This window comes from Hemitrygon akajei, chromosome 5 (assembly GCF_048418815.1).
Source record: "Hemitrygon akajei chromosome 5, sHemAka1.3, whole genome shotgun sequence".
In the NCBI taxonomy this organism is placed as follows: Eukaryota; Metazoa; Chordata; class Chondrichthyes; order Myliobatiformes; family Dasyatidae; genus Hemitrygon; species Hemitrygon akajei.
The window spans coordinates 75,659,822-75,669,252 of NC_133128.1; the positions used below are offsets into that span (position 1 = coordinate 75,659,822).

Here is a 9,431-nt window from a genome sequence, read left to right on the forward strand (position 1 = left end):
CAAGAGGTGATAGTCTCAGATCATGGCTAACAAATAAAACTGCAAATTACAGAAAAAAAATGAAATTGCTGGATGAATTGCCAGTCAAGCAGAATCTCTGTAAGTGGATGTTTCAGGTCAGGGAGCCTTCCTCAAACCTGGGAGAAGTATGGAAGGTAAGCATTTTTCAAAGTAGAGCTGGGAAAAAGACTGAGGTTGGGACAGAAGCCTAGGGATTGGTTGAGGCAGGTCAGGTGACAATCAGCATGAGGACTGGTTGTTCAGAAGGCATTTTATAAAAAATGAAGTGAGAAAGGAATACAAAAGGTAAAAAAAAATGAGAGGGCAGTTTATTTGAAGTTGGAAAATCCTCTGTTCATTCTAGAAGACTGCGAAATGTCCAGAGGAATGAGACAAAATGTGAGATGTTGTTGTCGGTCGGGTGGTGGATCCTGAGGCGTGACCCGCTCACTGCTGTCAAAAGCCCTTGTACAATGTTTAAATGTCTGTGCTAATCAAGAAGATTTCAAATCAAATAGGAAAATAATGCACTTATTTTAAAAAAAATTGTAAATACTGGAAATGAATTAAGAACATGAAGCTAAATTAGGAAAAGCAAACAAACCATTAATCTGCAGTTTTCTTTTCAACTGAGGGCAATTGAAATGATTATGGTCATGATTCAAATGTCAGTCATTCTGAGTGCAAAATTGAAGAGTTCGATGCAACGTATACTCTGAGCTCAGGGCTTACATGCTAAATGGACTCAATCGCATATCCAGTTGTGGAGATGAAGGTCAGGCATGGCGGCAGTCCTCTTTGGAACTGCTGACAGAGGTACCTTTAGCCCACCGAAATAGCTGTGTAGAATTGTGGGATGAATTAAGATGACAAAACGCACTCCATAAATGCATGTTTCCTTTATTTAAATTTTCAGCATTAATATTATTTTTGAGTTTAATTTAATTCTACCAGAAATGTGAAATATTGCATTAAATCTCCCAAGTGGTTTGTTTATTAATTGTGTAGGAGCTCTGCTTCTGACAAAATGACTTTAAAGTAGGCTGCAGTATCCGGAACGCCAATGTAAATTAAAACGCTAACACTAGTGATGAATACTAATTGTTTACCAACCTAATATTATTTGGCCTGGACATTAAGAACAGATTGCTGAGCAAATGAATTTTTGTCATTTTTTGTCCAAGATGTTGCATGCATGACATGACTGACAAACAGCAAGCCAATACAAAACTGAGCTAGACAATGACAAAATGGACTTACTTTTAAGTCTATCTTAGTCTGTTCCTCAGGCTGACCTTTCTCCTCTTCTCACCAAATTTTCACTTCCCCCTGGGTCCCCTCCTCCTTTCCTTTCTCCTATGGTGCACAATCCTCTCCTATCAGATCCCTTCTTCTCCAGCCCTTGACCTTTCCCATCTACCTTGCTTCACCTGTCATCTTACAGTCAGCCTCCTTCCCCTCCCCTCTCCCACCTTTTAATTCTGGCATCTTCCCCCTTCCTTCTCAGTCTTGAGGAAGGGTCTTGACTTCAAAAGTCGAATGCTTATTCCTCTCCATAGATGGTGCCTGACCTGCTGAGTACCTCCAGCATTTTGTGTGTTTTCCTTTGGATTTCCAGCATCTGCAAGCTTTGTTTGATTTTTAATTTTAAATAGTTTAATGCCTGTGAAAATTTATATCTTCTACTAATATCTACAAGAATAACTGATTCCTTTACATTACATTTCATGTCATTAGATTATTTTGTTGTATATACCTGTACACTATGTCATTCTAAGCTGGTTCTTTGATAGATAATGATCATGCTTTGGAACACAGTTGTGTCCTGGTGCTTTCTCAGGCGAATTCACACATTACGTCTTAAATTCTTCTCTACATTATGTCTATTACATGCTGCAAGCATATATTAACATTTAGAATTTTGGAACAATGATATCCACACTTGCAAAATTGCTATGGGGTAAACATTTGGATTAATGAGCCATTAAGTGACAGTGAAGAATGAGTCCTCAAAGAAAGCTTCTTTCAGATGTATTTTGTCTCCCATTACAGGGTGAGACATTTGAATCAAGTATTATCTCATTATACCAGGGTTGCACAATGATCAGTGCTAGTTCTGATTCATTCGCACTCTGACCTTTGAATCAGAATATTGTGAGGTAAACAGTATGTCAGCTACTTGGAGATAGGACTTAAGCTAATGTGTGGCACTTGTTTTAGACAATGTTAGACTGAAGCCTACCTATTCTCTCAAGATAAGGGTGGGATGGTTGAAAATTATTCTACGGCCTTATTTCAAAGAATATCAGTGAAGTTATCCCCAGTTCCCTGACTAGTGCTTATCTGGCAATCAATATTATTAAAATATTGGTTCCTTAAGGTTGTCAAAGCTGGGGAGAAGGGGTGGTGGTAGTGGGGATAAGCTCTCACTACCTACTAAATGCTCCATTAGTGTACATCTCAAAGAGGCTCTGACAACCAAGTCCAGCTCCAGGCTTTCATGCATGGTTTAGCTACTAAGTTTGACAGAACTGTTTCTAGTGATAGGAGAAGGGACAACGGTGGGCTATTGGTGGTTAAAACTAATCGCTTCAGGCAGATGGGGTTCGTCAGACGCGGTTGCCAGTTCATCTAGGAGAAGGACTACTGATCTTACACCTCCACTGCCTTGTGGTTACACTTGCTCATGGGGAAGGCAGGCATTGGGAGTAAACCCCGAGGAAACATCTGGAGCTGGAGTTCCTAAAGAAGTCCAATGTTGAGTTCAATGTTGACTGGCAGCACCTGCAATGCCTCCGGTGCCAAATGGTATCAGTCTCTGCTGTTCCTTTGGATCCATCAACTGTGTGGAGAGTGGGTATCTGCTGCATGGGCAACAGCTTGCTCTTCATATTGTACTGGCCTGACTTGCATACCGGCTTACGTGTCACATAGACAGCTAAGATGCAATATCCATGGTTGATGCTGTCCAACGGAGGGCCTCGTTTATCATTAAAGCAAAGTATTTGGGCATCAGCATGTCACTCTTTGTGCCTGCGGTTTTGCAAGTTGAAAAGCACAATACAAGTGCAAGTTTCTCATCGTTTTCCAGAGACAGCTGAAGAATTTGTGAATACAATAGTGGATGTAAATCAGGAAACATCATGTTACTACTTTTTTAGGGACACTCCTAACAACATTAAGTACCTAAGACAAGAATTCACAAGTATAGAAGGCACATTTGATGCAAAGTGATTAATTGCCTTTCCAGGGCTGAACCCTTGCACCATTCAAACAACTGCAATTTTCCACAAAGTTCATCAACAGAAAATAATAGCTTTTTATTGATGACGTTATTTCTATCCATGCACACACCATAGAGAAATGATGTTTAAAATCTGAGTGTCATTATATTAGGATATATTCTGTGGTGAGAACAAGGTTAGCTGGTCTGGTCTTCCAGTGCGTAATAACTGCTATTTCTGTCCCAGGCAGAGGCTTCCATGTTTGCATTGCAGTGGACTGTAAGGGTAAAATGTTCACAATGAGTGAATTCCAATTCCACTGTGCCAAGCATAATTATTGTTAAATTGAAGGATGCATCTATGCTGCCACTCTTAGATGATAATGTCATCAGTACGATTCCTTGAGGTTTGCTGAAGTTAAAATGTGCCCAACACAAATTAACAGCTTCTGAGATGTAGCTGGGGAGAAGAACCAACACAGGGTGAAGACAGCATTTGAGAATTCTATATACTACGTCATACCAGACCACTCTCTGCAACAAGTGAAGCCAAGCTGCTTAAATATAATCCACTGAGGAACTAGAGGAATTTTGCAACAGTGCTCACTGAAGGAGATGCAATTAATCTGGAAATTGCTATTCAGGAAACTAAAGGAAATGGGGATTTCAGAAAGTTACAGTCACAAGTTAAATAGTACTGAGCAAATTGTTTGAGATGTGGCTGGCAAATTGCCAGGTCATAATGGGCATCATCCTACGGCCTTAAAACAGTGGCTGGTGCCATAGTTGCATTGGTTTTAATTTTCCAAAGATCCCAAGATTTGGACAAAGTTCTATTAGATTGGAAGTTTGTGAATGAACCTTGTTCATTCAAAAAGGGAGAGGCTCAGAGAGTAGGAAACCATGGATCCGCTGATTCAACATCTCTCGTAGTCCAAATGAAACTCTAGTAAGTCATTTAAAAAGAAAAATAAGGTAAGCAGCTGGTTAACATGATTATGTGAAAGGGAACTGAAGTTGACCAATGTTGGAAATCTGTGAAGAATTTGCAAATTGAGAAGAAAGGGGAAACTCGGGGTATACAATACTCTGATTTCCAGAAAACATTTGATGGGCTGCCAAAGCAATATTATTACAAAAAAAAAACTCATGGTGTCAGACGTAACAAACCTGCGCAAGTAGAAGATAGGTTGACTGACAGGAAACAAAGAATAGATATCAATTGTTCTTTTTCTTGTTGGCAGGATGTATAGAGTAGGTAGAAAATCATGAATTGGGCATACAGAGTTTACAAGGAGATAGTAATGGGATATATGCGTGGGCAAATATCCAATAAGTTGAGCATAATGTGTGCAAACGTGACATTGTCTACTTTGCAGTACCTATATGTAGGTGGTGAGGAATCGCAGATCTGGGTGCCCAAAGATGATTCACAGATGGCTGGTCTTCTTTTTGGCTTTAACATATGAAATTTTGCATATGGTCAGAGTGAGGAGAAGGTGATTGGGAACAGGTGTTTGCATTCTGGAGCAGCCGAGACAAATCAGTGCTTGACGAAGTTGTTTTTCCCTCTGATTCAGTAAACAATATTGTAAAAGAAGGAAGCAAATGGTAGAATGCTAAGCACTGCCTGTGTCATTGTGTAAAATACTAATATTTTATATATAGTTCAGATCCCTTTAGCAAGATGAATATTTATGATTTTTGTTTTTCAGATTTGTCATTTATTTCAGATTTTCCTTCTCATCCCATCAATTATGCTTTTTCTTGGTGAGTCTAATGATGGATTATCCATAAGTACTTATTTTTATGGAGATAAAGATAGATGTTTATGTATTAGAAAAATCTGTACTCAAATTCAATGTGAATTACTGCTAGGTCCTTTTGCTAACCCTGGCTTGCATATTGGTCTCTTTAAAATTTTGCATTATTCCAAATAAAATTTAGATGTGATCACTTAACATAGAGTTATAGATTGGTACAGCACAGGAAAATGCTTGACAGCCCACCATGACATTGCCAATGCCAAGTTCAACCTATACTTATCATCTTTACCAAAATTTGGTCTGCATCCTTCTATGTGTTGGCAATTCAAGTTCTTATCCGGCTCTTTCTTAAATGCTCGAATGTTTGCCTTCACCCCCGCCCCACTCAAGCAGTGCATTTCAGATTCCAACCACCATCTAAATGAAAAAAATGTCTTTCTTAGATCCTCTCTAAACCTCTTAAATTGTTCAAAAATGGTTCAACTCAATATTAGAAAATGTGTACATTATACAACCTGAAATTCTTACTCTTCACGGACATCCACAAAACAAGAAACCCCACTGACGGAATGATAAAAAATCAGAATCCCGAAGTCCCCTCCCATCTTACTCCTTATATTAAATCTGTGCTCCTCATTTAAATACCTCTGCTAATATTTCCTATAATCTACATTGTGCCCCTCATAATTTTGTATACCTCTATCAGATTTTCTCTCAGCTCCCTCCACTGCAAGGCAAAGAAACCCAGCCTATCCTCATACCTGGATCATTCAACATAAAAGGATCATCTTGTACCAATGAGAACTCTGACTGGCACACTGGTAACTGATCAGCAGTCTGTTCAGAGCATCAAGAGCAAAATTAATCTTATTCTCATCCAACGATCAATCTCTGGCACCTCATCTAAGAACCCATTTTCTAACCGCCCTCCTCTTCAGTGGGGATTGATGCAGAACAATTTAGAACCAGAAATCCAAGTTTCATTTTCCCTTCGTGGCTCAGGGACATAGAATGTAAACAGCAAAATTTTGTGGAGTTTCTGTGAGCTGTTAATAAAAAATGGCCCTTCATTAATAATTAATTTTAATGCTATTTATAAAGTGTCAACAAGAAGTACACTTCAAAATCATTTATTAGCTCTGGGAATATGAAAGGTTGTGGATATATTTGTGTTCTTTCTTCTTTTAGTGCTTCAGACTTTGGAAATATGAATGTGAATGTAAATATTGACAAATTTTGACTTAATCAGCAGAGAAAGAATGGAATTAATATCTTAATAAGAGAGGATGAGTACAGAGAAGTTACAATCAGCATAACATGCAATTTCTAATGGAACATAGAGTGAATTAACTAATGATTTATCTGCTGCTTAGATATAGAAATGTAAAATGTTGACGATTAATCTTTAAGCATTCGAATGAATCTACTCATCAAATGAGTTCTCCCTTAGTTTTGTCCCTACATTCTACTTACATTCATCCTTTAAAAGAAAATGTCTTTAATTTGTAGAGAATACAACATATTTTAAGATGTGCCACACAAACGTAACTCAAATTTCAAAGTAAATTTATTATGTATTTACATAAATTCATTGTGTATGTCACCATATACAACCCTGAGATTCATTTTCTTTCAGGCATTCTCAGTAGAACAAAAAATGCAGTAGAATCAATGAGAAACTGCACACAAACAAAGACTGGCAAGTAAGCAATGTGTAAAAAAAGACAAATGGTGCAAATACAAAAGAAACAAATAATAAATAAACAAACAAACAAATAAATAAATAGTACTGATAGCTCAAGTCCTTAAAAGAGGGTCGTAGGTTGTGGAATTAGTTCAGTGTCGGGGTGGGTGAAGTTATCCCCTCTGGTTCAAGAGCCTGCTGGTGATTTTCTTGAACATGGTGGTGTGGGATTTGAGGATCCTGTACCTCCTTCCCAATCACAACAGTGCGAAGGGAGCATGGCCTGGATGGATGAAGTCCTTAATGATGGATGCTGCTCTCTTATGGAAGCACTGTTTGTACATGTGCTCAATGGTGGGTAGGTCCTTTCCTGGGGAGGATTGGGCTGAATCTATCACTTCTTGTAGGCTTTTCCATACCAGGCTGTGATGCAACTGTTAGGATATTCTCTACTGTGTATTAATAGACGATTGTCGAAGTTTTAGATGACACGCTGAATACGCGCAAACTTCTAAGAAAGTAGAGGTGCTGTCATGCCTTTTCTATGATTGTGCTTATTTGTTGGCCCTAGGAGAGATCCTCTGATATGATAATGACAAAGAATTTAAAACTACTGACCCTCTCCTTCACCTCTGATCTCCTAACGAGGACTGGCTCATAGAACTCTGGTTTTCTCCTCCTCCAGTTAATAACCAGCTGTTTGGTTTTGCTGACATTGAGGTGAAAGGTTAATGTTGAGGTACCATTCAACCCGATTTTCCATCTCCCTCCTATAGGTTGATTCGTCACTCCCTTTGATTCGGCCAACAATAATGGACTCATCGGCAAACTTAAATGTGGCATTGGAGTTGTGATTAACCTCACAGTCATAAGTATAATGTGAGTGAAGCAGGTGACTAAACACACAGCCTTGTTCTGATGTGATTGTGAAGGAGATGTTGTTGCCAGTCTGCACTGATTGAGGTCTGCAAGTGAAGAAATCGACCATCCAGTTGCAGAAGGAGGTATCGAGCCCTAAGTCTGGGAGCTTATTGATTAGTTTCAAGGGGATTATAGTGTTGAATGCTGGCTGTAGTCAATAAAAAAAACATACTTATGTATGTATCTTCCCTGTCCAGGTGTTCCAGAGATGAGTACCGAGCCAATGAAATTGTATCTGCTTTTGGCCTGTTGTGATCATAGGCAAATTGGAGCGGATCCAAGTCATTCCTCAGCGAGAAGCTGATATACTTCATGATTAACCTTTCAAAGCACCTTATCACAGTGGATGGCTATGATTATCATTGAGGCAGGTTACCACATTCTTCTTGGGCATCAGTATGATTGAAGCCTGCTTGACTGCCGATGCAAGAGGTTAAAGGTGTCAGTAAACACCCTAGCCTGTTGACTAGCACAGGTCTTCAGTACTTGGCCAGGTACTCTGTCTATGCCAGATGCTTTGAGTGTGTTCACTCTCCTGAAGGGTGTTCTCACAGCAGCCTCAGAAACTGAAATTACAGGGTCTGCAGAGGCTTTGGGAGTTCATGAAGGTTCCTGTATGTTCTGTCAGTCAAAACGAACATAAAAGGCATTGAGCTCATCTGGGAGCAAATCCTTTCTGTAACGTATGTTGCTTTGTTTTTCTTTACAGAAGATGTTGCCATTAAATCCTTGCCAAACTGTTGAGCATCCATCAATGATTCAAGTTTGGTCCAGAATTGCCACTTCGCATATACGATGGATTTCCAGAGATCATACCTAGACCTCTTGTACTTTCCTGTGTCGCTAGACCTGAAAGCTACCAATCAAGTCCTCAGCTGATTGTGGATCTCTTGGTTCATCAAGGATTTCTGGTTTAATTGCAATAAATATTTTGGTGTACACAAATATGTGTACATATAACAATAAAGATCACATAACAATAAAGAGATCAATTAAATATGCCAATTCTTTCTGTTTCATGCCTTTAGGGAGCCAAGTTATTGTGCTAGCTTTTATTTACCATCCCCAGTCTCTGTCCTCATTATGTATAAAGCTCATGTGTTTATCTAATTTTGCACTTGAAGACTATTTTTTGAGTATGTAGTAATTTGGAATCCATGTCAACCTTTATGGTGCCATTGATCAGCTTTTGCAATTTTTCTACTTACAAATGTAAAGAGGATGCTTGGACTGCAAAGGACCAGCCAATACATTACATTGTCAAATTTTAACAAGTTTCTGGCTTAGACTGATAAATGAACTTTATTGTTATGCACTGTTGAATATCATTATTGTTTTCTTTTAATACAATGCCAATTAATTCAAACAACTTATTAAATCAATTATTAAGCTACTTACAGTTATATTGAATTTAAAAGAAAGAGTGAGATTGCTAGAACCAATCAGCAGGTCCAGCACCATTTATGAAAAGGATAGCAGAGTTAGCTTTCAGGCTGAAAACTGTTTTAGAACTTCTATGGTAATCAACCTAAAAAGGCATCTCAAGAAATTCCGCAGATGCGGGAGATCTTGAGCAGCACGCACAAAATGCTGGAGGAACTCAGCAAGTCAGGTGGCATCAATGGAGAGGAATGAGCAGCAGACATTTTGGGCCGAGGCCCTTCTTCAGGACCTGTTGTATAACTCTCATTGAACTTTCTCTGTAGCTGTTACACTTTATTATGCATTGCCATTGTTTTATGTTGCTCTACCTCAATGCACTGTAGTGAATTGATCTGTATGAGTAATATGCAAGACGTATTATTATCGTCACTGGATCTCAGTATAGGTGACAATG

The 9,431-nt window shown here is 38.8% G+C and overlaps 1 long non-coding RNA gene across 1 annotated transcript in view; it reads left to right on the forward strand.

The window, feature by feature from the left end:
- The window catches only part of LOC140727323 (uncharacterized), a 114,030-nt gene extending 105,081 nt beyond the window's left edge, over positions 1-8,949 (forward strand). The window contains exons 3-5 of the long non-coding RNA XR_012098826.1: positions 4,939-4,993; positions 7,450-7,552; positions 8,304-8,949. This is a non-coding gene — a long non-coding RNA (uncharacterized lncRNA). The remainder of the gene's footprint in view (positions 1-4,938; positions 4,994-7,449; positions 7,553-8,303) is intronic.
- Positions 8,950-9,431: the final 482 nt, after the last annotated feature.